The sequence below is a fragment of the Cryptomeria japonica genome, chromosome 8, assembly GCF_030272615.1.
Source record: "Cryptomeria japonica chromosome 8, Sugi_1.0, whole genome shotgun sequence".
NCBI classification, from domain to species: domain Eukaryota; kingdom Viridiplantae; phylum Streptophyta; class Pinopsida; order Cupressales; family Cupressaceae; genus Cryptomeria; species Cryptomeria japonica.
This window is the reverse complement of record NC_081412.1, coordinates 214,006,112-214,031,142: the sequence shown is the minus strand read 5'-3', so window position 1 is coordinate 214,031,142 and position 25,031 is coordinate 214,006,112.

The window sequence follows — 25,031 nt, the reverse complement described above, 5'->3', positions numbered from 1 at the left end:
GATATTCAATGGTCTGCTGACCAACTGGTTACAAAGCAAATCAGGGAAAGTCTACAAGCGGTTGGAACCGGTTACCTTGAATTCCTGAACAAAATTTTTGATGAGTTCAGATGCAAGATGAGCCAAAGGGTGAGAATATCTAGTGATATTGTCAAGAAGTATGAAGAGGACATCTGCTTTATCATCAAAGTAGATGAGTGCATAATGGAGGTTGTTGAGTCCAGAAAGGAAGAAGTGGAGCCTATGGGTTATGAGGTAATGTATGATATGCTAGATGGGTATGCTTCTACCCTACTTGCCTCACCACTTGATCCCAAGGAGAAGAGAACTAGCACCTATATGGAGAGGATTACACTGGTTGAGGAGCCCTCAATGAAGAAAGGGAAGGCAGTACCATCTGTATTGACACCGATTACTCCAGTGAGTCATAAAGTGACCAAGTGGTCACCGGCAAAGAAGAAACTAGAAGTTTCTCCTACCAGAGTCTTTGAGAGAAAGTGGAAAACAAAAAGAAACACACCAAACTCAGAAGAAACTGTATCTGAAGAACTACCTAAGAAGACTAGGCAAACGAGGAAGAAGACTAGGCTTGAGTCATGGTCTGTATCCCTGAAGACATTTATGCAAGACTTTAAATTGGTTTTTGACAAGTTTCACTCTTTATTGTCCTAAACTCTTATTATTTTAATGCTAATGGACATAGGGGTTATTCAGCTGCACTTTGTCATTGTTGGCAAAGAGGGAGCAGTATTTTGATTTTGTATTCAAAATTTTGATGTATGCTATGTATACTTTCATATTTATCTCTCTAAGAGAGTAGTATACATTGTATTTTCTGCAAAAGGGATAGTGTATATGCTTAGGGGGAGTAGTTTTGATTATGGCATATTTTTGTTGTAAAACACTTAGATGTCAAAATTTTCCTAAGTGTTGCCATCAATGCCAAAGGGGGAGATTGTTGGCATTTTTGATGTTTATGTTATGATTGTCATTGATGGACACACACTTGCTTTGAGATCACTATTTGTATGTATGAGTTATGCTCAACCAGTATTTGTTCCAAACTGGTATTGCGTTATAGTCTATAGGCTATCGATGTTTTGCAGAAAGTGTTTACCGATCTCAAGCGGTATGGAGACCTCATGCGGTTCGAGGATCTCAAGCGAAGTGAAGAAACTGAAGCGGCAGTTATCATTTTCCCAGTCTTCATTTTTGGACAACCAGTAATCGGTAAAGTTGTATGAACCGGTAATACTCCTTGAGAGTTACCAACTGGTATTTTTGTGATGATTTACCATCCACCGACACTTTGACGGTGATTTGTGTCATGTTATCAAATGTGTCTAGATGCAATGAATCTAGGAACTTGCAATGTAATCCTATTGGACCAACATGAAATTAGATTCCTTTTTAAGGACATCATTTCTAGGGTTGTAGGTGGTGTAGCTATTAGGGTTTTATGGTGGTTGATGAGCTTTTGTATGTGCGATCTTAATAGAGAAGATCAAGTTTGTGTGCTGTAATAGAGTGTGGATTTACTAAAGACTGAAGTAATGTTGAAATGCATTCGCAATGAGCTATCATGGATCTAACCAAGTAGACTGTGCTATTTGCTAGATCATTCACTTGTTGATTACTCACATCTTTGACAAGTCAGAAACCCTTAACCAGGTAGGCCTAGAAAAGACTTTGTAAATCCTCTAATAAGGTGATTCACATTTATGGATCTAAAATCCTCTCACAAGGTAGTCTTTAATCAGACTTATCTCCTAACAGAGATTGAGATTCCTAACAGGATCTGTTTTGGTAAAGAACATTGTATGACCTTAACCGATCTGACCTTAACCGGTCTGGTTACTATTCTGTAGATAGTTACTTGTGAGTTTCTTCTCACCGTGGTTTTTCCCATTTGGGTTTCCACATCAAAATCTCTTGTGTTATGGTGATTATGCTTCTATGGGTGAATGCCTTACTTGCTATTTGGTTGCATTTGTGTTAACTGGTTTGTTAGTTAAATTGTTATACCGGTTTACTACTAAACTGTTAAAGTGTTTTAGTTCAGTATTTTCTGGTATACTAATTCACCCCCCACCCCCTCTTAGTATTCATCAACATGAAATCGGACACACGAAAGTAGAGAAAACCAACACACAAATTTTTACCAAAACCTTCCCTTCCACAAAATCAAATTTAGATGTCGAGAACTTCCCAAAATTATCTCCTATCGATTTCAAAACTTCTGGGTCCATGAATTCAAAGGGTAGTTTAGGCAACCCAAACCAAACTGAAAAATTCTTAGGCTTGACCCATTCTAGGACAAAAAAAGGCTTCCAAGCAGATACCATAATCAAGTTATTGCCAAACAAATGAAATGGATTCACAAGAACATCATCCCTAAAATGAGGGGAGTTAAAGGCAAACACAAAGGAATTCCCTGATAATAAGTAAAAATAAACTAAAGTAGACCAACGTTTCCTCAATTTAGAATGCAACTTAGGCAAATTAGTTTGAGGACCCCACACTTCCCCCAAGAGTGCAACAGAGTGTAAACTCGAAGACCTTTCTGCCACAAAAGAACCTCTATAATCAAAACAAGGAAGGGGAAACCATACCTCTTTCACTGGGGCTTCAACAACCCATTTATCTTTTACTAGACCCGTTGTTCTCAAAATTTGATTCCCCTTAAAACCCTTACAATAAAATGATAAACTCAGTCTACAGAAAGAGAGATCAAAGAGAAGGAAACTTCAGAGCAACATATGACAAGGTTTTACAACCTTCTATACTGTGAACTTATCCAAAGTTCAGGCGGGTATACCTCATGTGAATTGACTTCACACTTTTAAATGACAGATCCATAGTAAATCAGTCCAAAAACCAATGAATCCTATCGCCTCAAAAACTTACTGAAGAAAAGAAAGAAAAGCTTATAATCATGTTCAGTATTGACATACAAGATATGTAAAAGATAACCACAATTGATACTAGTGCCTTATCTAGACCACAGAGTCATCTAAAGTTTAAATAATACTCCCACAATCAAATATCTCCATAGATCCCATCACCTTGTCTTCTATAAAACCCCACATATGCCTGACATACATAAGATTTTATCCTAATGAAACTAGACTACATTCATCAAATTCAAAATCTCTCACAATGAAATCACTGATACAAATGCTTCATGCGTATCTAATTTCCCTCCTAGAGAGAAAAGCTAAGAAATGCTTCTATTAAGACTGCCTTACAATCCAATCCTCAAATGAATAACCCTAGATTACTCATAATTGAAAACAGTAAATATTTGCAAGTAGACTAGAAGACAACACAAAATTTAGGCTCAAAAGATGATAGTCTATATATTGATGTTATTTTTGAGAAAATATTACAAAACTCAGAGTATTCTCCACAAGACTAGAAAATCCAAGATATATTTTTGCAAAGTTTTCTTCAAAATTCTTGCGATCGTTACAAAAGAAAGTTTGTTACAAAGAACAACCTTTTCCAAGAAGTGGTTATAGGTCCTTTTCAGCATCTACGGCTTCTTCTACTTGTTGTTCCATTGGACCCTCTTGTAACTGCTCCCGAGCATCTTCTTTCTGTCCCATATACTTATCTTTCCACTCCTAATACACATCATCACTAGGCCAAGTAAAACTAGCGACCTTCTATTTCATATCTTCTAGTCGCTTCCAAGTGACTCGTACATGCCCAATCTTTGTTTCTATGAAACAATAATGAGATTTCACCTTTTCAATTTCCTCAATTGTTTGGACAAATAAGGATGTGTCATCAGTACTAATAATCTGATTGATCCTTAGGGACAAATTGTGGTCCACCTCCTTTAACCAAATCTTCTCTTCTTTTAGCTGAACAGGACCAATGAAACCTCCTAGAAATATTTCAAATTTATTATCTGAACATTCTTTTCTATAAAGTTGGGTTTTTCTTTTTATACCTGTTCCTTCCACTGAAAGAATATTCATCTCTTTTATAAACTCACATGTGGACCTAAGATTGTCATTCTCTTCTGCATCTGTATGGGAGGAACACATGAACTCTAACTCCTTACCTCTAGGTGCCCACTTATTCAGGATTGGTTCCAAAGTGGCTTCTTCTTCTTTGAATTTGATCAAAATCTCAAGAATCCTCTTCATATTTGTGTATACATTGGAGGTTTTGACTGAGTCAACAAACTTCAAAATGGTGGCTTTCACCTTCTCCTCATATTTGTTTGCATACAAGGTCTAAGCTTGTTTCAACTTTTCCAACTCATGTTGAACATCTTCAGGTAGTTGGGAATTGGAAGGCATAGGAGAAGGAGGGTATTCAATGATGGGACTAGTAGAAGGAGGCCTTGCTAGAGAGGAGGCTATGATGAGTGCAGAAGACTCACCTGAATGATGTTGACCTACCAATTGACTCTGTAGTCTAGCAATTATGTTGTCTCTGTTGGCTATTCCTTTTTTTAGTATCATTATAAGCTTTTAAAATAGTCTCCAACTTCAATTGGAGATTAACCTTTTCTTGTGCCTTTCTGTCTGCTACTGCCACATTAAACTTTGTTGTCTCTAGTACTGTGCTAGCAGCTTCTAGTACCCCTATTTCTTGGACTCTTTTAACAATCATGCCTCCAAGGTAGCTTGACCCTGAGGTATCCCTTTTCTTTCTATTTTCATCTCTTTTTAGGGACCACATGACAAGAGAAGCATTATCCTTGTTGAATGTCACTCCTTCCATAGGCTTTGTTTCTTTTCTACTTGCATCAAGCACTAAGGCATCAACTATATCCCATTCAAGGAGAATCAACATAGCAGCCTTTGCTACCATCTCTCTTCCTTTCTCAGGGGTGATTGATTTGAATTCTTCCATCATTTCTTGCTTTATTTCTTCTTCTACCTGAGTTGTATTTTTGAGAGGCTGTTCACTTTTCCTCTGTTCACATCTGACCTTGAATTTCTCTATGTTTTGCTTCCATAAAAACTACATAAAAGCTTCTGATGTGACAAAATTGTTATCAACTAGGAATTCTTCACTAGCTTTCTTAATAGTAAGGTCCATTTCTTGGCCCTTTAACTCACCATCAGTCAAGTCCTTTTTAGCAGTACGTGGCTCTTCAGGCATCCCCTATTGGGTCTCCTTGCAGGTATAGGCAATCTCACCAAGACTCCTTAGCTACAATAATTGCTTAGCTACAGCTTGTTCATCTCCAATGTGGATAGGAGACTGAGATGGAGAATATTGAGGCTCGTTAGTTTTAATTTCTTTTCCCACTTTTTTCCTGTTAGGGAAATCTTGAATGTCAATGACATCTTCAATTTTCCTCTTCCCTTTTGAGGTGGAAGACTCACCTGTCACTGGCATCATCACAGTGTACATCGACCTTTTGTGCATTACATAGTCACTAGGTGGGATATCTCTAGCAAAGGCAGGCTTAGCTAATACCATCTCAGCCTTATCAGGATCATTTTGCATTGTGGCCTCCCTCTTTTCTTTTAAATTCTACATGAGGTCTCCAGTATAAAGAATCTGGAACTTTATTTTCTCCTCAAATGGGTTGAAGCTAGAGAGAGGATCATAGCTAGTGTCAAATTGATGTATAAAATCAAGGGCTTTCTTATATGCAACCCATTTCTCCTTCCTCAATTCCTGCTCATCTAGGCTAAACTCATTTCTAATCAAATCTTTTGGGAACTGAAATTGATTTGGCCTGCCTCTGCACACTGCTCTTTTTCTGAACATGCCATTGAAAAAATCCTCAGGATCTACACATCTTGACATTGCAGTAGACAGCCTATATGGCTTGAAGAATTCTTCACAAAATTTCCATCCACCCTTAGTGATCACAAAATGGTGAGTCATGGTAATAGCTGGGAAAATAGTCCCTTTACCCCTATTAGTTAGCTCAGCCTCCTGCACTCCTCCAATCTATCTCAGGACTTCTGCAATCCCTATCTTCAATGGGACCTGATAGGGTAGTAAATAGGGGCTGCCTCTAAACCCAAACACTCTAAAAATAGTAGACATAGGGTACAAATATATGTCTCCCCAATTGCGAAAAATCTTGATATCCTCTGCAAACTCCTTTGGTCTGAGAAACTTTAAAAGAGCCTAAGGAATTCTAGTGTTTTCTCTACATAGAAGAATCCCGATTTTAGATGCAAAGCATCTATCAAATTTTAGATAACTTGCATCCTCTCTTTCCCAAGATAGAATAGTACTCCAAAATTGTACTCGCATCTCCTCTTTATCCTTTATCTTAATCAGGTCCATTTCCTTTGCAAAGTAATCAGAACCTTTGAACAATAACATGTGCATTAACATGGAATACCATCCAAATGGCCTATCCACCTTACCATTCTTGATTCCCACTAACCATTAATTAATTGCATCAGCAAGGTATGAGGTATAATCAAATGTTACTGGCAAGGAGGGGTTTAGAATTTGTGCAATCAATAACATATAATGGGTTGGCATATTCATTTCAGCATCCTCTCCAAGGATCTGGCATAACATCCAATACATACCCTTAGCTCTTAGAGTAAATAAGTTGAGAGAGAATGGTTCCATTGTGTTGTGGCCTACAACTATTAACCCTCCCTATCTTTACAAAGAATTCTTTCAATGGGCCACTTCTAAGATGATCCCTTTGAGCGTTGTACACTTGGGCTAGTGACTCAAAGTCAATAGGCTCAAACAAATTGGAGGACTCACTGAGTTTAAACACTTTCCTGAATTCATCTTCATTTATCTCAATCAAGACTGAACCCTTTATGTTTCTAATGCATCTTGCCATAGGGTCATAATTCTGTGCAATCAGGGCTAACAGATCTACATCCATAAAAACACCTAGGACCACAAGCTTCCCTACATTTTGTTCCCATATGCCATTCAAAGGAGCTGGGGGATTCCCCTGTCCAAAACTAACTTTGAATAGTCCTAAGCCTGACAATCCTATTTCAGGGTCCCTCAACCAATTACCCTTATCATAAAGGCCATCTACAATTTTTAGACAAGGGTTCTTGGGTACTAACTCTATGGCCTTGGCCCCAGCATTGGTGGACATGGTTAATTGTTCTAAAAAATCATCACAGATATTTCGGTCCTCATAATTCACCTTCCCTGATAATTCTCTTCTGGGTGCCATTCATGTCAAACAATTATACCACTAGAAGCTAGCATAGACCTCCAATGAAGTAATTCACATAACAGTATTTAAGAACAAACCAAGAGCTATCAAGAAAGCACAGAAAACCTGATTATTTGCCTAAAGAAAATCGCTCTACAACAATTCTCTCTACAACAAACTTTGATGAAACAATATTTAGCAATCAAGTTGATGCAGACTCAACAAGACAAGTTGGCATTTAAGTTTTTTGGAAATTAACTCTGCATGCTTTGGCTTTCTTTTCAGACTTGAATTCACCAAATTGAATTCAAAACTGGCTCCAATGGGTCATAATTTCTCTAAGTCTTTCCTCAATTTTGCTCCTTCGGTATGTCGCAGAACATAAAACTGGTGCTCTTTTCTTTCGCGAAACAACACTGGTTGTTGGATCATGAGAACTTACATCACCTTTACCTTCATTTGATCTCTTTGCATTAGTGTTGGGCCCTACCTCCTTTTCGCTACTTCGCTGACTTTAAAAATCGTTCACTTTTCCTTCGCGAGGCCATGCCAAGCCTTAGATCAAACTCAAATTACTTGACCTTTAACTCTAACTGGGACAGTCAATTCTACTTACTAACCATGCCTCATCTTGATGGCTAATGGTTTTTCTCCATTTCATTGAAGTTAAGTTGCGGGCATCTTTGGGCCACGAAACAACGAGAAGCATTGGATCAATATTGAGATGAATGTCTTTTAAGTGGGCCATTTATCTGGGAAAAACCTACCCCGCTTGTTCTTCGGTTGAAAAACACCACATGGTCATTGGTCATTAGCCTTGGAAACTACTCTGGGTTCCACCTTTGATCTGCCATGTGCTATCTTTATTATTCCCACATAACTTCCAGTTACACCTAGGCGGGCCCTCAACCTCTCTAGAAACCACGTGGCACCCGACACATCACTATCGAGCTCTACAAAAAGTGGCAACTGTTATGCTACCTTACGCCTCCATGTGATCTCCACTTGTCTTTCGTGACTTCATGAACATTATTCTTTGTTTGGCTTGCAGCCATGAAACTACGTGAGCTGTTAGATCAAAATAGACCTGATCTGCTTTTAGCTTCATGCCATGCCTATCCCTTGGGCCCACCATCCTTTTCACCACTTCGTGAAGGTTAACCTACTAGAATTTTCTCTTCACGAATTCACACGAGCCGTTAGATCAAAACAACTTGCTCATTTTTTACTCCTCTCTATGGCAACCATGCTCGGGCCCACTACAAACCACCAACTAAGTGCCTTGTCATCGCTCTGTCATTGCCAGATGGACCTACCACATTCACTGCCACCTTCAGTGAGACCCGCCACCTTTTCACTACTTTGTTGAAGGTAGAACTCTTATGTCTCCTGGTCGTGAATCAATGCAAGTCATTGATCTCTTTCCAACCTAATCATTCTTTAACCCAAAGAAGATCGCTTGTCTCGGGGATCCACCAACCTTTCACCATTTCGTGAAGATTAAAGCATGTTCAACTTGATCTCACGAAACCATGTCATCTGTCTGATCAAATGATATTGATAGGTGTTTAGCTTTAGTCCAAACCTATATGTCGGGTCCACTTTTGCCTTTCACTACTTCGTGGAAGCTAACTTTTGAGCACTTTTTGGTCACGAATCAACACGGGCCATCGGATCAATAGAAAGTTGCATGACACTTATAAGGCTCGACGGACATTAGAAAAAACACATAAAAGCGAACAAAAATTAAATATGTAAAAGGGACCGCCTAGGTAAATGACAAGGGGGGAACACCTTTATGATAGAGGGACCCATTACTTAAGTGAATAAAGTAACACCAATTTAGAAAACAAAAGGGTTTTTCTCAGATATTGAAGTGACTTAAAACCTAAACCCTTAACCCCTTAGGATCTAAAACAATTGAAAGAACATGGGCGCACTAGACACAAAATTTTCACAAACTTAGCCAATTATGGACTGAGAACATCCATTTTTAAAATAGTGATAACAGCAGCTCTGACTGGGGATGGTTGATCGCAAGATCAACACAAGAAACTCAGAAACTCTTGAGAAACAGACCAAAAACAAGCCCAAAAACAACAACCAAAGCAAACCTAAATATATACAAACAAAGACTTATTGTGCATGGACCTCAAGAAAAGTAATGCTTCAGGAATCGTCCATGCACTAGAAATTCCTGTACTTCATCATTTATGTTCTTCAGAAAGTATGAGTCTTTTCCATTCACATCATAGACCATAGAGGGGCCAATCCATAATGACTCAAACTTCTTATGCTTTCCCTTGTCCTATCCTTTTGCATTCCACTGAAGAAGAACATCATCAATTTGAAACTTCCTCAATGATGTCCTTTTATCAAATAGATACTTAGACTACAATTGGATCTTCAAATTTCTCTTATGGGCTAAAGTTTTGATTTCTTCCACTTCCACCATCTGAATCATTCGGTCCTCCAAAGGTTTAGACAACTCCATGTTTTTAGCTTGTAGGAATTTATACACTGGGAGAAGATTGTTTACTAGCACTCTAGCTTGTGTACCATAAACGAGTTCAAAAGGTGACATTCCAATCACCTTCTTGATAGTAATTTTGTCAACCCACAAAGCTAACTTCAGCTTTTGATCCCATGACCTCTTGTTCTCTTCTAATATTTTCTTAATAATGTTCAAGAGGCTTTTATTACTGGATTCAGTTTGTCCATTCCCTTGAGGGTGATAGGGTGAAGAGCAAGACATAATTATTCCATGGCTAATGCAAAATGCAGCAAACTCTTCAGATCTTAAACTCATAGCATTATCCATTACTAGCTTTATAGGGACTCCAAATCTAGTTATAACATTATCAACAAGGAAATTGATGACAACTTTACTTGTAGCTCTCCTAGTGGGTAGGGCTTCAATCCATTTAGTAAAATAGTCAGTTGCTACTATAATCCACATGTGGCCTCTTCCTGATCTTTCAACAATTTCTCCAATAAAATCAATGCCCCACTAGACAAAAGGGGCTTCTACTATGACTAGATTTAAAGGTAAAGCTCCTTCATATTTTATCTTAGATGAAAAATTTTGGCATGGGTCACATTTCCTAACATGTTCATGAGCATCTTTAAATAAGGTAGGCCAATAATACCCAACCCTGACTATCTTTCCAGCAATTGTCTTAGCAGAGTAATGACCTCTGCATACTCCATCATGCATTTGAATCAACATTTCCTTCACCTTGAATTCATCCAAACACATTAACAATGCTCCATCTCTATTTCTCCAAAAAAGGTTACCCTGAATGAGAACATATTTTTGTGACTTAAGCTTCAATGTCCTTTTTTGATTATGGTTCATCCCCTCTAAAAATGTAGCATCTCTCAAGAAATGTACTACTTCTGAATACTAGGGTTATTGTTCAATACTGGTGACTACAATGTTTTCAACCTTGACATTGTTTATTTCAACACCAAGAAGATTGGATTCAGCCATAAGCTTGGCCAGGCCTAAGCCTCTCACCAATTTGGTGATCTTTATTTCCAAGTCAAATTATTAGATTCTGTTAATCCATCTCCACCTTTTGCCTGTGACTTCAGATTGGGATAGAATGTCCTTGACTGTAGCATGTGGAACATAAGCAACTACTTATGCATTTACAAGATATGGCCTAAAAGCTTTGACAGCTTTATCCAAAGCATATGCCTGTTTTTCCATGATCTCATATTTTAGTTCTGCTACTTGCAAAGACATGCTATAGAAATCTATGGGATGTTCATGTCCCTCATTGTCCTTTTGCAACAACACTGCAGCTACTGTATGATATGAAGCAAAAGAGAACAAAGAAAAAGGCTTACTATAATCCGAGGATTTTAGCATCGGTGCTTCCTTAATAGCTCTTTTAATCTTAGCAAAATCTTTTGAAGCTTCTTGATCCCAGCAAAATTTTGTACCCTTCTTGAGTAATATAACAATGGGCTTTACCACCTCTGCAAAGTTTTCAATTAATCTTCTAACAAAATTAACTTTGCCTAAAAAAGACTGAATGCCTTTAACACTTTTTGGTTTAGGCACATTATTTATTGCTTCGATCCTTTCAGGGTCTATCCTTACCCCTTCCTTGGAGACAATATGCCCCAGCAACTTCCCTTCAGTAACAACAAAATGACATTTCTTGGGGTTTAATGACACGCCAAATTCCAAAGCCTTATTGAACACCTTTTCCAAATGTCCACAGTGGTCATCAGCCCTTTTAAAGAAACATGTTAAATCATCCTGGTATACTACCATGATGATATTGATGAATTATTTGAAGGCTACATCCATGGCTCTCTGAAATGTAGCTCCATCATTTTTTAATCTAAATGGAATCCTTACATAAACATATGTTCCCCATGGGGTGGTGAAAGTGGTCTTGAATTGCTCAGATTCCTTCACTAACACCTGGTTGTACCCTGAGAAACTGTCCATCATTGACAAAAGATCACAACTAGTTACCCTCTGCAATATGGCTTCCATATTGGGAGAAGAAGAATTATCCTTCAGGGAAGCAACATTTAGATTTCTAAAGTCGACACACAATCTTATGTCCCCATTCTTCTTTCTAACTGGGACCAAATTTGAGACCCATGAAGAATGTCTTATAGGTTAGATAATCCCCCCTTCTCCTAGCTTAGTCAATTCTGGTTGCATCTTGGTTTCTAGCATGTCTTTGCTTTTGTCTGAAAGGCTTAGCATCTGTAAGTAAAGGAACTTCATGCTGAAAAAGGTCTTGTCTATATGCCTTTAGGTCTTCATATGACCAAGCAAACACATGCTTATATCTCTTCAATAACTTAATAAGATTAGTTCTGACATGAGGAGGCAAGGTTTTTCCAATGTACACCAACTTAGGGGATAATTTTGTCCCCAAGTTTACTTCCTCCAATTCTTCTAACTTGGTAGTAGATTGCTGGTGCAAATGACTATCATTATAGCTGAACAAGCCCTCAAGCTCTACCAACCCTTTCGGTATCTTATTTGTTTCCAACTGAACCAAGTCATTCCCAAACACTGTCTCTCTGTTGTCAATAACCTCTATTAATGCATTATAGTCAATTTTTTGTCCATCATAATCATCGATGCATTGTATGAACCTAAGAATATCTTCATCATCAGCAAAAACTTGCCAATTATACACATTATCAGGGATGGCATGCCTAGATTTTATTTCCACAGTGGATATGCTGGTTAGTGTTGCATCATTATTTTTCAATGCAACATTCGCTAAAAAGTTTGCCATGATATTCTTTGATCTCTCTATCCAATTAATAGAAAAATCACTAAAATGCTCAATGACATCCCAAACTGCATGCTTATATCTTTTCAATCTATCATTTTATGATGCATATTTGGATCTTACCTGAGAGACAACCAATTCTGAATCTCCTAAAACTTTCAACAATTGTATTCCATGCCTCTTTGCAACTTCAAGCCCCAACAACAGAGCTTCATACTCTGCAATATTGCTTGTGCATTGAAAGGCCAATAAGAAAGAATACTTAAAAGTCATACCTGATGGGGACACAAAAAGAACTCCTGCTCTAGATCCTTCTTTGGAACAAGATCCATCAAAATACATTTGCCATAGACCATGCTGTTGTGATTCTAATTCAATCACAATGGAGTCAGTATTCTTTAACTGAGGTAAAACTGGTTGCACTCTAAAATTGTCAAGGTCCACATCAATCATGCAATTGAGCATGCTAGGATCCACATTTTGAATTACTCTAGGAGCACGTGGTTCTCTATATAAATTAACTTGATTGCCATTTATTGGGATGGTAGCATCAGATAGATCTAGTTGGACATTTCCACCCACTGTTGCTGCCCACTGCTTGGATATTAACATGCCATAATGAGGCTTAGTGTCAGTGACAATAACATCCATCTTATAGGTTGCTTCAGGGAATGCTACTATCTTTACTTCAACATCTCTCATTGTACCTATCATGGGCACTTCCTTGTTATCCATAGCATAGCATTTTCCATATATTGTAGTCACTGATAATCCTAATTCTTTCATGACACCATAAGGCATTACATTGGCAGGTGCACCTGAATCTATCATACAATTTTTTATCAATCGGTTGTTTACTAATAAAGTGACATAAAAAGGATCTACCTATGAAGGCTCTTGAGTAATAGTTGTTCCTACATAAACCTCTGGGGTTTGGAACTCCTGATCCTTTCCATTTTTAGCTGCACCGATGGGTAGTATTGTGTTACTGTCAGATATATTAGAAAACAAAGACATGGTAGCTTCTCTATGTTCTTTTATTTTCAGTAACTCTATTAGTGGGACAGTAACTTTCATTTGTGTAAGAGCCTGAGCCATATCAAATGTGGAATTGCTACTCAACTCAGCATTAGCTTTAACTCTTGCTACCTTAGGCTGACTCACCTTCTTTGTTGTGGCAGCTCCTTGTGTATCATTTGTATCTTTATCATCTGTACTCTTGGGTACATCTTTAATTTGATCCTTCTTTTCTTGACCCATCTGAGGGGTAGTAGCACTACTTGTTGCCTTTTTCTATAGAACCTCTTTTATAAACATAGAACTAGGTTCACCCTGATCACTATCCCTTTTGGTGCTCCTTAGGTTATAATTGTGCTTTGCCTTGGCTATAGCAGCCTTGGTTAGATTTTTCACTTCTTCCTCACTAGGTCTTCTAAGATGAACTTCTTCATCTTCAATGGTTACCACATTTAGAGTAGGATGCCAATCAAGTGTTAGTTGTCCTTGAAAAGACCTTTTACTATCCAGCACATCACTAAATTCACTTTGTACTAATTCCTCATCACTTTCTACAATGGTTTCGAACATATTGATATCAAGCTCAGCCTCTTGCCTTAAGGATTCTTCAAGGGCTTGAGCTGCTATGCACTGATGAGGAAAATGTGGCCCATCAGAAGCAATACACCAAGGAGTGTTGTCTATATTGTGAACATTTTTTCCTTTTAAGGGATTAGGGATCTCTTGGCTCTGAGCATTCTTAGGCTTCTCATTTTGAGGTTTACCATCCTTCCAATTGGTATTATAAGGCATATCATGCAATCTGGGAGGTCTATCTTGCCAATTATAGCGAGGCTTATCATTTTAATTTACCTTGGCAGTTAGATACTTCATAGCAGTGACTAAATTTTCTATCTTATCTTCCTCCTTAGCAACTTTGTTTGGTTGCTATTTTGTTTCCTACCATAGCCTACCATCAGTTCTTCTCCCTAATTTTCTGGACGCCTTCCTATTGCTCTCCATATTGATAGAAATTCTGAATGCATCTCTTAGGCTATGTGGATTCTTATCCCTTAAAATGTAAGCCATTTTGGAATCAAATGCATTATAATAAGTGTTCAGGCACATGTTATCATCTAGTCTCATCACCTGATACAACCTATGCATGGCTTTCTGAAATCTAGCATTAAAATCGGTGACCATCTCATTATCAGATTTTCTAATATTATTGAATTCATTTAACATGAAACTCACATTTGTTTTGTCACCGTATTGCTCTTGAAAACAATTATTGAAATCTTCCCAAGACCCAATGCTATTAATAGCGAGACCTCTAAACCAATCTCTTGCATCATCTATTAGGGACTGGACAAATAACTTCATTATGACATCTTCATTAGCTATCTCATAATCATTTATCAAGTCACTAAAGGATTTTAAATGCTCCTCTACACTAATTGCATTATTTCCAGCAAATTTAGGAAGCCTATCTCTTAGCTCAGTAGGAACATGGCTGGGATATCTTGGGATTCAATCAAAGAATAACTGTGTGTACTGCTCTAAATTGATGGGTCTCCTTTGGAAATGAGTAGCAACATTGTTATTACCCATGTTCATTTTCACAATAGGGATTTGAGTCTGAGAGATTTGATTATTTTGGTTAATTACAGGGGCTTGACTGACTATTGTTGTATTGATAGGCAAAGTGGGATGAATTTTAACAGGGGGGAGAGAAACTTGCTGAGGAATAGGCTTATTGAGATCCTCTGATGGGAAAATGATAGGGGGATCTTTGAGATAACTAATTTTTCTTTTGACTTCTTGGTTAGCTGCCTCTAACTCAGCCTTTTCTAACTCCATTTGTAGATCTTCTTTCTCCTTCCTCATTCTTTCCATCTCCCTCTCATGTGCTGATAGTCTATGGGAGATCTCCACCATAGTCTTTGATCCTGATCCACCTTCCATGCACTTTTTTTTTCCTTTATCAACCTCATTTCTAATATGTTGTGGGTCACTAAAAACCTCTTTGGTTGGATTACTGACTTATACACTGGTTTGGCCTTGGGGACTAGATTTTTCCTAATCACAAGACCTCCATCATCACTTTTTTCCTTTTCTTGGGCTAACAATTCAAGATCAACAATCTACCTGAGAAGCCTATCTCTTTCCATCAGTTTTGCTTTGACTTCTCTCTCCCTATTTGCTTCCTTTTGGGCTCTTAAGGAAATTAAGTGATGGACCTTTCTATTTAAGTCTTCTATTTCTTGGGACACTTCATCTTCATCAGGGAAGATCTCCTCAGAGTCAGATATGTTAACCTGGTCTATATCAATCAAGCTAATGTTTCCATCAACTGTTCTAGGCATAGAGTGTCTGACTACATTGGAACTACTTCTATCTTTCCCAGAAAAGCTAACATGAGATAACTCTTGATTTAAAACTTGAACATCATCTATATTTCCAAATAATCTAGAATGAAATCCTAAAACATCATGTTCAGATTCTCGGGAAGAAGAATTAGACTTTGCATATACAGGTCTATCAGATACCTTACCAGCATTGTTACTTTTCTGCACCCATGCAACATTTGATGGCTCATGTTGTACTGATCTCTTTTGACCTCTTCGTGACTGTTCAGGTAATCCCTCCTGCAACATCTCACAAGGATGTTTCTTCATGAAGGACCTAGTGTTCTTTCCTCCTTGCATTATGCTTATTTCCTTTTCAAAATTTCTTATTTTAAGGACTAGTTGAACTAACAGAGTCACCACCCACAGATCTATGGGAAATATGAAAACAAGCTTTGAACAAAATATTGCAAATCCTCAGACCAGCATCACATATCAAATATCGTGCCACTTTTTTTTTAAATGAATATATCAAGATGACACCGATATTTTATTGAAGCAACAATCAGCATCTAGATTCATAGTATGACTCTCCCCAGCAGAGTAGCCACTTTTGTTGTTCTCAAAATCTGATTCCCCTTAAATAACAACCTTTTCCAAGAAGCAGTTATAGGTCCTTTTTAGCATCTGCAGCTTCTTCTGCTTGTTGTTCCATGGGACCCTCTTGTAACTACTCCCGAGCATCTTCTTTATGTCCCATATGCTTATCTTTCCACTCCTGATACACATCATCAATAGGCCAAGTAAAACTAGCAACCTTCTGTTTCATATCTTCTACTCGCTTCCAAGTGACTCATACATGTCCAATCTCTGTTTCTATGAAACCATAATGAGATTTCACCTTTTCAATTTCCTTAATTGTTTGGACAAATAAGGATGTGTCATCAGTACTAATAATATGATTGATCCTTAGGGACAAATTTTGATCCACCTCCTTTAACCAAATCTTCTCTTCTTTTAGCTGAACAAGACCAATGAAACCTCTTGGAAATATTTCAAATTTACTATCTGAATATTCTTTTCTATAAAGTTGGGCTTTTCTTTTTATACATGTTCCTTCCACTAAAAGAATATTCATCTCTTTTATAAACTCACATGTGGACCTAAGATTGTCATTCTCTTCTGCATCTACATGGGAGGAACACATGAACTCTAACTCCTTACCTCTAGGTGCCCACTTATTCAGGATTGGTTCCGAAGTGGCCTCTTCTTCTTTGAATTTGATCAAAATCTCAAGAATCCTCTTCATATTTGTGTATACATTGGAGGTTTTGATATATTCATCAAACTTCAAAATGGTGGCTTTCACCTTCTCCTCATATTTGTTTGCATACAAGGTCTAAGATTGTTTCAACTTTTCCAACTCATGTTGGACATCTTTAGGTAGTTGGGAACTAGAAGGCATAGGAGAAGGAGGGTATTCAATGATGGGACTAGTAGGAGGAGGCCTTGTTGGAGAGGAGGCTATCATGAGTGCAGAAGACTCACCTAAATGATGATGACCTGCCAATTGACTCTAGAGTCTAGCAATTATGTTGTCTCTATTGGCTATTCCTTCTTTAGCATCATTATAAGCTTTTAAAACAGTCTCCAACTTCAATTGGAGATTAACCTTTTCTTGTGCCTCTCTCTCTGCTACTGCCACATTAAACTTTGTTGTCTCTAGTACTTTGCTAGTAGCTTCTACTACCCCTATATCTTGGACTCTTTTAACAATCATGCCTCAAAGGTAGCTTGACCCTGAGGTATCCCTTTTCTTTCTATTTTCATCTCTTTTTAGGGACCACATGACAAGAGCAGTATTATCTTTGCTGAATGTCACTCCTTCCATAGGCTTTGTTTCTTTTCTCACTTCATCAACTAATCAGGCATCAGCTATATCCCATTCAGGGAGAATCAACACAATAGCCTTTGCTAACATCTCTCTTCCTTTCTCAGGGGTGATTGATTTGAATTCTTCCATCATTTCTTTCTTTATTTCTTCTTCTACCTAAGTTGTATTTTTGAAAGGCTGTTGACTTTTCCTCTATTCACATCTGACCTTGAATTGCTCTATGTTTTGCTTCCATAAAAACTGCATAAAAGCTTATGATGTGACAAAATTGTTATCAGCTAGGAATTCTTCACTAGCTTGCTTAATAGTAAGGTCCATTTCTTGGCCCTTTAACTCATCATCAGTCAAGTCCATTTCAATAGTAGGTGGCTCTTTAGACATCATCTCTTGGCTCTCCTCGTAGGTATAGGCAAACTCACCAGGACTCTCTAGTTACAATAATTGCTTAGCCACAACATGTTCATCTCAAATGTGGATAGGAGACTGAGATGGAGAATATTGAGGCTCATTAGTTTCAATTTCTTTTCCCACTTTTTGCCTCTTAGGGGAATCTTGAATGTCAATGACATCTTCAATTTTCCTCTTCCCTTTTGAGGTGGAAGGCTCACCTGTCACTAGCATCATCACAGTGTACTTCATCCTTTTGTGCATTACATAGTCACCAGGTGGCATATCTCTAGCAAAGGCAGGCTTAGCCAATACCATCTTAGCCTTATCAGGATCATTTTTCATTACGGCCTCCCTCTTTTCTTTTAAAGTCTGCATGAGGTCTTCAAAATAAATAATCAAGAACTTTATTTTCTACTCAAATGGGTTGAAGCTAGAGAAAGGATCATAGCTAGTGTCAAATTGATGTATAAAATCAAGGGCTTTCTTATATGAAACCCATTTCTCCTTCCTCAATTCTTGCTCATCTAGGCTAAACTCATTTCTAATCAAATCTTCTGGGAACTGAAATTGATGTGGCCTACCTCTGCACATTGCTCTTTTTCTGAACATGCCATTGAAAAAATCCTCGGGATCTACACATCTTGACATTGCAGTAGACAGCCTATATGGCTTGAAGAATTCTTCACAAAATTTCCATCCACCCTTAGTGATCACAAAATGGTGAGCCATGGTAATAGTTGGGAAAATAGTCCCTTTACCCCTGTTAGTTAGCTCAGCATCCTGTACTCCTCCAATTTGTCTCAGGACTTCTGCAATCCCTATCTTCAATGGGACCTGATAGGGTAGTAAATAAGGGGTGCCTGTAAACCCAAATACACTAAAAACAATAGACACAGGGTACAAATATATGTCTCCCCAATTGTGAACAATCTTGATATCCTCTGCAAACTCCTTTGGTCTAAGAAACTCCAAAAGAGCCTTAGGAATTCTAGGGTTTTCTCTACATAGAAGAATCCTAATTTTAGATGCAAATCATCTATCAAATTTTAGATAACTTGCATCCTCTCTATCCCAAGATAGAATAGTACTCCACAATTGTACTAGCATCTCCTCTTTATTCTTTATCTTAATCAGGTCCATTTCCTTTGCAAAGTAATTAACATCTTTGAACAATAACATGTGCATTAACATGGAATACCATCCAAATGGCCTATCCACCTTACCATTCTTGATTCCCACTAACCCTTTATGTATTGCATCAGCAAGGTATGAGGCATAATCAAATGTTACTACTAGGGAGGGGTTTAGAATTTGTGCAGTCATTAACATATAATGGGTTGGCATATTCATTTTAGCATCCTCTCCAAGGATTTGGCATAACATCCAATACATACCCTTAGCTCTTAGAGTAAACAAGTTGAGAGAGAATGGTTCCATTGTGTTGGGGCCTACAACTATTAACCCCACCTATCTTTACAAAGAATTCTTTCAATGGGCCACTTCTGAGATGATCCCTTTGAGCGTCGTACACCTAGGCTAGTGACTCAAAGTCAATAGGCTCTAACAAATTGGAGGACTCGCTGAGTTTAAACACTTTCCTGAATTTGTCTTCATTTATCTCAATCAAGACTGAACCCTTTATGTTTCTAATGCATCTTGCCACAGGGTCATAATTCTGTGCAATTAGGGCTAACAAATCTACATCCTTAAAAACACCTAGGACAACAAGCTTCCCTACATCTTGTTCCCATATGCCATTCAAAGGAGCTGGGGGATTCCACTACCCAAAACCAACTTTGAATACTCCTAAGCCTGACAATCCTATTTCAGGGTCCCTCAACCAATTACCCTTATCATAAAGGCCATCTCCAATTTTTAGATGAGGGTTCTTGGGTACTAACTCTTTGGCCTTGGCCCCAGCATTGGTGGACATGGTTAATTGTTCTAAGAATTCATCACAGATATTTCGATCCTGGTAATTCACCTTCCCTGATAATTCTCTTTTGGGTGCCATTCATGTCAAACAATTATACCACTAGAAGCTAGCACAGACCTCCAATAAAGTAATTCACACAATAGTATTTGAGAACAAACCAAGAGCTATCAGGAAAGCACAGAAAACCTGATTATTTGCCTGAAGAAAATCGCTCTGCAACAATTCACTCTGCAACAATTCGGTCTGCAACAAACTTCGATGAAACAATATTTAGTAATCAAGTTTATGCAGACTCAACAGGACAAGTTGGCATTTAAGTTTTTTGGAAATTAACTCTATATGCTTCGTCTTTCTTTTCAGACTTGAATTCGCCAAATTGAATTCAAAACTGGCTCCAATGAGTCATAATTTCTTTAAGTCTTTCCTCTGTTTCGCTCCTTCGGTATGTCGCAAAACATAAAACCAGTGCTCTTTTCTTTCGTGAAACAATGCTGGCCGTTGGATCATGAGAACTTACATCGCCTTTAGCTCCGTTTGATCTCTTTGCATTAGTGTTGGGCCCTACCTCTATTTTGCTACTTTGCTTACTTTAAAAGTCGTTCACTTTTCCTTCGTGAGGCCGCGCCATGCGTTAGATCAAACTCAAATCACCCAGCCTTTAACTCCAACCGGGATGGTCAATTCTACTTACTAATTGTGCCTCATCTTGACAGCTAACGGTTTTTCACCATTTTGCTGAAGTTAAGATGCGGGCATCTTTGGGCCATGAAACAACGAGAATCATTTGATCAATCTTGAGATGAATGCCTTTTAAGTGGGCCCTTTATCTGGGAAAAACCTACCCTGCTTGTTCTCAGGTTGAAAAATGCCACATGGCGGTCAGTCATTAGCCTTGGAAACTACTCTGGGTTCCACCTTTGATCTACCACGTGCTATCTTTATTATTCCCACATAACTGCAGGTTACACCTAGGCGGGCCCTCAATGACTCTAAAAACCACGTGGCACCTGACACATCACTATCGAGCTCTACAAAAAGTGGCAACTGTTATGCCACATCACACCTCCATGTGATCTCCACCTATCTTTCGTGACTTCATGAACATTACTCTTCATTTGGCTTGCAGCCACAAAACTACGCGAGCCATTAGATCAAAACGGACCTGATCTGCTTTTAGCTTCATGCCTTGCCTGTCCCTTGGGCCCACCAGCCTTTTCGCCACTTCGCGAAGGTTAACCTGCTTGCATTTTCTCTTCGTGAATTCACGCGAACCATTAGATCAAAATAACTTGATCATTTTTTACTCCTCTCTACGGCATCTGTGCTCGGGCCCACTGCAAACCACCAACTAAGCACCTCGTCATTGCTCTGTCATTGCCAGCTGGACCTACCACATTCATTGCCACCTTCAGCGGGTTCCGCCACCTTTTCGCTACTTCACTGAAGGTAGAACTCATGCATCTCCCGACCGCAAGTCAACGCGAGCTGTTGATCTCTTTCCAACCTGATCATTCTTTAACCCAAAGAAGATCACTTGTCTCGGGGACCCACCAACCTATTCACCATTTCACGAAGATTAAAACACATTCATCTTGATCTCACATAACCACACCGTCCATCCGATCAAATGAACTTGATTGGTGTTTTGCTTCAGTGCAAACCTATATGTCAGGTCCACTTTTGCCTTTCCCTACTTCACAGAAGCTAACTTTCGAGCACTTTTTGGTCGGGAATCAATGCGGGTCGTCGGATCAACAGAAAGTTGCATGACACTTATAAGGCTTGACGGACATTAGAAAAAGCACATTAAAAGTGAACAAAAATTAAATATGTAAAAGGGACCGCATAGGTAAATGACAAGGGGGGAACACCTTTATGATACAGGGACCCATTACTTAAGTGAATAAAGTAACACCAAATTAGAAAACAAAAGGTTTTTTCTCAGATATTGAAGCGACTTAAAACCTAAACCCTGAACCCCTTAGGATCTAAAACAATTGAAAGAACATGGGCGCACTAGACACAAAATTTTCAAAAAATTAGCCAATTATGGACTAAGAACATCCATTTTTAAAATAGCGATAACAAGACCTTAACTAGAGTGGACTTTATTACCCGTATTCATCGTATCCTTGCTAGCGATTTCCAAAGTGCCCGTTGGTTTGAAAGACACGGATGCCCTAGATGTCTCCATGCTTCCCACACCCACCACTTGAGCAAACGACCTCTTATCACCACCGGAAATAACCCTCTAATTCGTGTTTTTCAAAAGATTATGCTTTCCCAATCCATTGCGACCCTGAGCTCGCAGATTAAAGCTTCCATTGAGACAATGTGATCTCGGATATTTCTTAAAAAACCCTTGAAAGTATCTCGAAACTGAATGAAAAAACTTGCCATGACTGTCTTGGAGCGCCTGCGGAGCTCTATCCTCCCATTTTCCTTTAGATAAAACCCATTGAGGCACATGTGATGGATCCTCCCACGCCACATCTGCCCAAGCACCGAGCTGCCATCTATCGCTCATTGCAAAAATTTTTGGGATGGTATAGGTTATTATTTATTCATTGCATTGTAGAATAAATATCATTTATTTTATTTAAAAAAAAACGCTTCTTTTTCTTTAACTCTAATTTCATATCTCACGCATTTCTTCTTTATAGTAAGTTCTCTTTAAAAAGAGCTTTTTACTTTTTAAGCTTTTTTTCAAACAAAAGTTTCTAATAATAAACTTTTCCTTCCTTTTTTTTAGTTTATGATCTTTAACTTTTAATTAAAATTTAAATATTTTTATTCAATTTAAAGTTTAGTTATACTTTTCAAAAAAAAATTATTAATATTTTTTAAAGTTTAAAGTTTTATTATTAAAAATTTTATTAATTTATTTTTAAATTTAATTTATAAATTTATTTTTTTCAAATTTAATATATTATTAAAAACAAAAATCACAATTTTAGGTTTTTCAAATTTAATATATTATTAAAAACAAAATTCACAATTTTAGGTGTATTTATTTTTCTAAAAAAAATTTATTTTCGTCTATTAAGTAAAGGGGGTAAAAAAATTTTACTACCCATTATTTTGCTATCATGTCTACTTTAATTCCAAAAATTAAGTTAAATAGTTCCAATTATCGTTCATGGAAAACACATATCTCGTTTATTTTTTCGTTTCGAACACCTTTTGGATGTTGCTACTAATAAAACCTTGGAGCCGCTTCAACCACTCCTCAAGCTAACCAAGATAGATGGAAGGCTCAAAATGAGGAAGCACTTGGTTTAATTGGTATTTCAATGCTTCTTGATTTGTATGTACTAATTGGAAATCGTACAAAAGCGTATGAAGCTTGGGAAATTTTAAAAACAACTTATGATAGCTCAAATGAATCCTGAAAAATTCAGCTTCAAGATCAACTTGAAGATCTTAGGTATACGGATTTTAAAACCATGGATGAATTCTTATTAAAATTTGATTCTATTAATAGTCAATTAACTGGTGTAGGAGTTACTCTACCTGATTTACGTTTAATTCATCTTATTCTTAAAAAATGTCTTCCTCATCAATTTCAACAATTTATTACGAATATTCATGCTCAACTTGTTATTCCTAGTTTAGCTACTACATTAACTTATGATATTTTTCATAATTTATTACATCAAGAGGAAGCTAAATTAATTCAATTTGGTACTCTTAAAAGTAGTGAACATGCTTTTATGTCTAAAAACCAAAATTATAATAATAATTTTAGATCCAATAATAATAATCATAATCATAATAATAATCACAAAACTTCTAATTATCAATCTCATTCTAAATCCTATCATAAGAATTTTCATAATAATAATCATAATAATACGTACAATAATCAAAGGAATAATTCTCAAACAAGACACCATTGCACATATTGTGGGAAAGATGGACATATTACTAATAATTGTTTTAAGAAGCAAAATGGTAAAAAGCCCATGAACCAAAATAATCAAAATAATCAACAACATAAACCTCATTATAAGAAAGGTAATAATAATGGTAATTCAACTTGTCATGCATTTACATGTACTTATAATGTTTCTCAACCACTTGAATGGGTTATTGATTATGGTGCATCTTAGCATGTTACTTCTCATAAAGAATGTTTTGAATCTTTGCATCCTAATACTTCTAATATTCCTATTCAATTAGCTAATAATCATAGTTGCAAATTTGAAGCTATTGGTGATGTGAATGTTCCTAATGGGAAATTACATGATGTTCTTTGTGTTCCTAAATTAAAATCGAATTTTATTTCAGTTCCTAAACTTTGTCAAGCTTATAAAATTAACTTTTATATGGGCATGTGTTCTATCATTGATCCAAAAACTAATCATGTTATTGCTACTGCTAAAATGGATAGTGATAACTTATTCAAGTTCTATGAATTTGCTCCTACAAAGTATTCCTTGCTTACTACTGTTGATTTTTCTATATGGCATGAAAGACTTGGCCATCTCAATTCTAATTATATTTCATTGATACAAAAAGAAAATATGGTTGATGGATTTCCTAGTATTGTTCCTTCTCAAATTGTTTGCAATGGTTGCATGAGTGGTAAGATGCATAGGGAACCCTTTCCTCATGGTCAATCATGGAGGGCATGTACTAAATTGCATCTAGTTCATAGTGATCTCTTTGGTCCCATGGAGAATCCCTCCATCCAAGGTTCAAGGTATGTTCTTACCTTTGTTGATGATTTTTCAAGGAGAACATGGATATATTTCCTTCATAGTAAGGATCAAGTGCTTGATGTGTTTACTGAATTTTATATGTTTGTAGAAAGGCAATCTAGTTCTAAAATTAAGATTCTTCATACTGACAATGGAAGAGAATATGTCAATAATGAATTTAATGCTTATTTGAAATCTTTTGGAATTAAACATGAGCTTACCATTCCTTATACACCACAACAAAATGGTGTGGCGGAACAGAAGCATAGGACAATTGTTGAAATGGCTAGATGTTTATTGCATGCAAAAAATATGGATTACAAGTTTTGGGCTGAAGCTATGGCTTGTGCAACTTATTT